This window comes from Salmo trutta, chromosome 23, assembly GCF_901001165.1.
Source record: "Salmo trutta chromosome 23, fSalTru1.1, whole genome shotgun sequence".
In the NCBI taxonomy this organism is placed as follows: Eukaryota; Metazoa; Chordata; class Actinopteri; order Salmoniformes; family Salmonidae; genus Salmo; species Salmo trutta.
Genome location: NC_042979.1, coordinates 33,681,290 through 33,688,255, shown reverse-complemented (window position 1 = coordinate 33,688,255; position 6,966 = coordinate 33,681,290). Strand labels below are relative to the sequence as shown.

The following is a 6,966-nucleotide window of genomic DNA, read 5'->3' as shown; positions in this document are numbered from 1 at the left end:
CACTTTGTATTGTTTTGAAAGAGAGTAAAGGTATTGTGGTTTTAGGAATGATGTTGTGACTGTAGCAGTCTATCAATACAATATAGGACACTGCACTACTCTGCCTATATAAAGTACATATTTTATTAGGGTCAAATGCATATATTGGTCAAAAACCATAGGACAGAACATTTCTATACTTCCAATGACCTTTGCTTTTAAAAGTGGTTTTAAGTATCCAATCAGGGACAGAGTGCACTGTACATGTGAAGCATACCAAATATGGCCACATCTCTTCTGCATGATACATTTGTTTTTACATCGTTTTCATAGATTATAATGTTTAAATATTCCTTCCAAGGCACATATTTCATAGCACATGATTTATTCCAGTATGTGTTCAGTTACTTTTAGATTTCGTCTTGTGTAAAGTTACCTTACTAATGCATGTGTAGTAATAGTAGCAGGATAGTCAGCCTGGTATCAGTTTATATCAGTGGAGGCTCCATAGAGGAGGAAGGGGAGGACTATCCTCAGTGAATTTCATAAAAATAAAAATAGTGAAACATTGAAAAAGTGATCCTTTTTATATAAAACTATACTAAATCTATTCACGTCACCAAATAGTTGATTAAAACACACTGTTTTTCTATATAGGTCTACAGTAGCCTCACCAGCACTCAGTAGGGTATCACCATGGAGTAGCCATAGGACAGCTAGTTTCCATCCTCCTCTGGCTACATTGTTTTATTTATTATTTTTGTATTTTATTATTTGACACTTATTTTACCAGGTAAGTTGACTGAGAACACGTTCTCATTTACAGCTTCAACCTGGAGAATAGTTACAGGGGAGAGGAATTACACCAATACAAAACTTATAGACTTACACAGTAATAATGACAATTTCCAGAGAATGTCCTCCAACCTATCACAGCTCTTGCAGCATGAACTGATAAGTTGTCCACCCAATCAAAGGATCAGAGACTGAATCTAGCACTGAATGCATAAGCTACAGCTAGCTAGCACTGCAGTGCATAAATTGTGGTGAGTAGTTGACTCAAAGAGAAAGACAATAGCTGACCAGTTTTTAACAAATGAATTTCTTCAAAAATGAAGGAGAAGCAAGAGAGAGAAAGCTGTATTTCTTGTTGTAATTTTTTCACTTTCACTTTCACTTACTTAGCTAGCGAATGCAGCTAGCTAGTTTAGCCTACTCAAACACCCAGCTAAAACAGGGAGGGATGATATGTTAGTTAGCTGGCTATGACTATCCAAAACTGGAATTTTTCCAAGTCAAGGTAAACTTTTGGTTTTATTAATTTATTGCCACTGGGGCCCGCTGGTGTAACTGCTAAACTGCTTGCTGTACACTGTACTGCATGATTGTCGCAGCTTTACTAACGCGTTAGTTCTCGTAGCCATATTGACTAGCTATGATGTTAGCTACTATGGTGACAATGATGTAAGCTGTGTGTAGCAGTTAGTGGTTATAATTTGAAGGTTTGGCTTGGAAAGTTTTTTTGCCTGGTCACAGACAGCTGGTGTGTTGTGCGCTGCAATCCACAAGTGAAGGGAAAAGGTGAGAGGAGGAGAGTGCGTAGATGTGAGAAGGAATACAACAAGCAAAGTAATCATGCTGTTTGTATATGGCTGCTATGAAAGTGAACTGTGTTTATGTGTGATCAGGGATGCGTGTATTCATTCCTCCGATTCTGTAAGCCAACGGAATGAAACATGAATAAAAATACCTGAATTTGTTTGCAACTGTTGGGCTAATGATTACACCCTAGATCAGCTAGATGCAGGCAAGAGTGTGTGGTATTAAATGTGTCACTGTAACGGTCATCGTAGTAATTGGACCAAGGCGCAGCGGGTTGAGTGCTCATCTTAACTTTTATTGTGAACACGACTAATAAACAAAACAATAAACAAACTAACTGTCTTGTAGGCTCACACAGCAGTACAAAGAACAACCTCCCACAATTCCCATGACAAACACATTCCTAATTATAGGACCTTCAATCAGAGGCAACGATAGACAGCTGCCTCCAATTGAAGGCCCCAATCCCAATTACCTAAACACAGATCTAAAGACCCTAGAACAGACATAGAAATATACAAACATAGAACAATGACCAAAACCCCAGAATACATAAATCAAACACCCCTCTACATACACACACACCCCAAACCATATAAAACAAATACCCCCTGCCACGTCCTGACCAAACTATAATAACAAATAACCCCTTTTTTCCATTCAGCCACGAGCATTAGTGAGGTCAGGCACTGATGTTGAACGATTAGACCTGGCTCGCAGTTGGTGTTCCAATTCATCCCAAAGGTGTTTGATGGGGTTGATGTCAAGGCTCTGTACAGGCCAGTCAAGTTCTTCCACACCAATCTCGACAAACCATTTCTATATGGACCTTGCTTTGTGCACGGGGTATTGTCATGCTGAAACAGGAAAGGGCCTTCCCCAAACTGTTGCCACAAAGTTGGAAGCACAGAATCGTCTAGAATGTCATTGTATGCTTTAGCGTTAAGATTTCCCTTCACTGGAACTAAGGGGTTTAGCCCAAACCATGAAAAACAGCCCCAGACCATTATTCCTCCTCCACCAAACTTTACAGTTGGCACTATGCATTGGGGCAGGTAGCGTTCTCCTGGCATCCGCCAAGCTCAGATTCGTCCGTATAACTGCCAGATGGTGAAGCGTGATTCATCACTGCAGAGAACGTGTTTCCACTGCTCCAGAGTTCAATGGCGGCGAGCTTTACACCACTCCAGCCGATGCTTGGCATTGCGCATGGTGATCTTAGGCATCTGTGCTGATGTTCAGCCATGGAAACCCATTTCATAAAGCTCCTAACAAACAGTTATTGCGCTGACGTTGCTTCCAGAGGCAGTTTGTAACTCGGTAGTGAGTGTTGCAACTGAGGACAGACGATTTTTATGCACTTCAGCACTCTGTGGTTCCATTCTGTGAGCATGTGTGGCCTACGACTTCGTGGCTGAGCCGTTGTTGTTTCCACTTCACAATAACAGCACTTACAGTTGACTGGGGCAGCTCTAGCATGGCAGAAATTTGTTGGAACTGATTTATTGGAAAGGTGGCATCCTATGACAGTGCTAGGATGGTGCCACATTGAACGTCACTGAGCTCTCCATTAAGGCCATTCTACTGCCAATGCTTGTCTATGGAGATTGCATGGCTGTGTGCTCGATTTTATACACCTGTCAGCAGCGGGTGTGGCTGAAATAGCCAAATCCACTAATTTGAAGGGGTGTCCACATACTTTAGTATATATAGTGTATGTTGTAAACTTCATAGGCACGGTTGTGGCAACCTCATGATGGTATAGGGAACATTTGAGTATAATGTGTAGTAGCCTAAAGCTATCAATGCTACATTGAGCTGGGTGAGTGGAATGTGAATGACAGTCATCCAATTTACTGTAATAGAAATAAGGTCCATGCCCATAGAAAAAATGTGCGTCCTCCCTTATCTTAAAAGGCACCGACCGCCACTGGTTTTATGCATCACATTGTAGTAGTAGTTGGGTAGTCAGCCTGGTATCAATTTATATGCATCACGTTGTAGAAGTAGTTGGGTAGTCAGCCTGGTATCAATTTATATGCATCACGTTGTAGAAGTAGTTGGGTAGTCAGCCTGGTATCAATTTATATGCATCACGTTGTAGAAGTAGTTGGGTAGTCAGCCTGGTATCAATTTATATGCATCATATTGTGATGCATCACATCTTTTTTCAAAATATGATGCATAGCCATGCTATCATGTTTGGGTAGTAGCCTATGGTTGAAAGATGACTGATGGAATAACTCTTCTATGCACCTAAAAGGTAACCTTGCTTTCTACTCAGAGCTCTAACATTATACTTGAATATTCATGTGCTACTTTACTACCAACGTGTTGTTTTGTTTATTAATGGCCTTAAACGTCCTGAAAGTCAGTCTTTATCTGTCCCACAGCCACCATTAAAAACACAACACAAATAAGACAGTAGACCTAAAGGAGGCTGAGTCCCAAATGATACCCTATTTCCTATAGAGTATAGTGCACTATGTTTGACCATGGCCTATGGGGCTCTGGTCAATAGTAGTGCATAATATAGAGAATAGGCTGCCATTTAGAAGTCAGCCGTAGTATCCAGGTAGTGTAATAGGTAGCTTCATCTGCATAAAACACCACAATGGTTATGTTGGACAGCAAATTACTTTTATGTGTATATTTCAGTGCCTTCATTTATTTATTGTAGATTTATATAGTTTGTTGGGTTATGTTGTTATGTTGTAATATAAATTGATTTGTCTTATGAGAACAGCTGTATATCTTATGACTGTGTAACTGTTCTGCATTAAAACTTGATCATAACACTGACATATGGTTATTCACATTTTATCTTGTTTACATGGTTTCTCTGTATTAGATCACTTGGAATATGAATATGAAACATGTGGAATTTGTATATGGTTGATGTTTTTACCGTTTTTATACAGCTGAAACCACATTGCCTACCAATGGGACACTAAATGTGTTCTGAATCTGAATGTAACAGTTGAGGGTAGAAACCATAGAAATACATGGATAATTCATTCTAATTCTATGGGTAAACCCACCACATTGTTAACCCTTTCAATACAGTATAACGCTACCTCATGTTGACTTGACTGAGAGAGTTCTGTATTACCAGTCAGTGGTTTGAATGTGCCTGATATATGAGTCTGTTATGAGGATAGATGGTGTTCAGGTTGCCCAGTCATCCTCTACACAGACATGTACAGACACCTTGATGAATCGACGCAGGTGCCAGAGGTGACGGGAAAGCCAGCAGGTGCATGAAAGTCATCGCTTCACTAACTGGCTCACTCTTAGGTTATGAAATGCCTGCCTGTCTACCTTAACAAAAAGTTCAATACACAACAACTTTCTGCCTTTCTATCTCTCTCTCTCTCAATTTCAATTCAATAGACTTTATTGACATGGCAATTTAAATTACTTACATTGTCAAAGTATACATATAACAAAAATGGTGGGACCATCAGCAATAATAACAGTAGTAGTGGAAATGGGATTACCATTAACAGCAACTACAACAACAATATTCTCTCTCTCTCTCTCTGTCTCTCTCTCTCTCTCTGTTCTCTCTCTGTTCTCTCTCTGTTCTCTCTCTGTCTCTCTGTTCTCTCGCTGTCTCTCTCTCTGTTCTCTCTCTGTCTCTCTGTTCTCTCGCTGTCTCTCTGTTCTCTCTCTGTCTCTGTTCTCTCTGTCTCTCTATTCTCTCGCTGTTCTCTCTCTGTCTCTGTTCTCTCTCTGTCTCTGTTCTCTCGCTGTTCTCTCTGTCTCTCTGTTCTCTCTGTTCTCTCTGTCTCTATGTTCTCTCGCTGTCTCTCTCTCTCTGTTCTCTCTGTTCTCTCTGTTCTCTCTCTCTCTCTCTCTGTTCTCTCACTGTCGCTCTCTGTTCTCTCTCTGTCTGTTCTCTCTCTGTTCTCTCTGTCTCTCTGTCTCTCTGTCTCTGTCTGTTCTCTCGCTGTCTCTCTCTGTTCTCTCTCTCTCTTTCTGGTCTCTCTCTGTCTCTGTCTCTGTTCTCTCGCTGTCTCTCTCTGTTCTCTCTCTGTCTCTCTGTCTCTCTGTCTCTGTTCTCTCTCTCTCTGTTCTCTCTCTGTCTCTCTGTCTCTCTGTCTCTCTGTCTCTGTTCTCTCTCTGTTCTCTCTCTCTCTCTCTCTCTCTCTCTCTCTCTCTCTGTCTCTCTGTTCTCTCGCTGTCTGTCTCTCTGTTCTCTCTCTCTGTTCTCTCTCTGTCTCTCTGTTCTCTCGCTGTCTCTGTCTCTCTGTTCTCTCTCTCTCTCTCTCTCAGTTCTCTCTCTGTCTGTCTCTCTGTTCTCTCTCTCTCTCTCTGTTCTCTCTCTCTCTCTCTCAGTTCTCTCTCTGTCTGTCTCTCTGTTCTCTCTCTGTCTCTGTGTTCTCTCTGTCTCTCTATTCTCTCGCTGTTCTCTCTCTCTTTCTCTCTCTGTTCTCCAGGTAGCTCCTCTAGTGTTTCTACTGCTTCCATTGTTGTTATTTCCCCATAGCCAGCTCTGCCACTCAAACTGAGATTCCTCTCTGCACTATCAGTGCTTTGGAGTCTCTGGTGGCGTTCCTAGTCTAATTGGATTTGAGACAGTGTGTACATGAGACAGTGTGTACATGAGACAGTGTGTGCATGTGTGTGTGTCTGTGTGTGTTTGTGTGTCATAGGAGTTTTGCACTGTATCAGTATGTTGGAGCTGGAGCATAAAATGGTAGTAGCATGAAAATAAAAATCTTCCTGTGTTTCTGTAACCACGTTTCCATCGACAGTTTTCATGCGTTAAGTCATACAGTATAAAAAAAACTGGACATTTCGGTACAATTTTATAAATGCCGACAGATCATTTGTAATAATAATAAATACTGATATAATAACCATCATATCGAAGTAAACTTGGAGTCATGCAATGATATGTTGTGTGGTCCTCCCACTACGACTCGGGAAACCATGCAGTTTATTAGACTACAGATGAAATAAGTTATAATGAACTTCACAGGGTGGTGAAAGTGCATGGAGATGATGCTCTTTTCCAATAAATATCAAGGGTCTTATTCTGGTCACATGATGATCGATGTTTGACTGCCGTTTGACAAATACAATATTCTTGCTCTTATCCATAATAATGTCATCATGTAGACTAGCCTACCAGCACAGCCTACCTGCACTGTGTCTGTGAGCTGTTGGTTTGAGCGCATGTGCCAAGACCAGAGTAGGCACATTTTCTATTTAACGCAGGCAGTTTTTGTGACAAAACTATCGGAAGAGTTGAAAATGCCATGGAAACACATTGAACTTTAGTATTTTATTCGGTACATGAAAACTTAAGTGAAAGAGTACATTCTGTGTGCATTATGTCATCACACGCTGAAGTCAGTTTGGTGGAAACACCACTGG

The 6,966-nt window shown here is 41.0% G+C and overlaps 1 protein-coding gene across 1 annotated transcript in view; it reads left to right on the top strand.

The window, feature by feature from the left end:
- Positions 1-525, top strand: part of LOC115159851 (rho guanine nucleotide exchange factor 28) — a 121,787-nt gene extending 121,262 nt beyond the window's left edge. Inside the window, exon 36 of the mRNA XM_029709915.1 lies at positions 1-525. This exon is cut by the window's left edge and continues 1,231 nt beyond it. The gene's annotated coding sequence lies outside the window, so the exon portion shown is untranslated.
- The last annotated feature ends 6,441 nt before the right edge of the window (positions 526-6,966 follow it).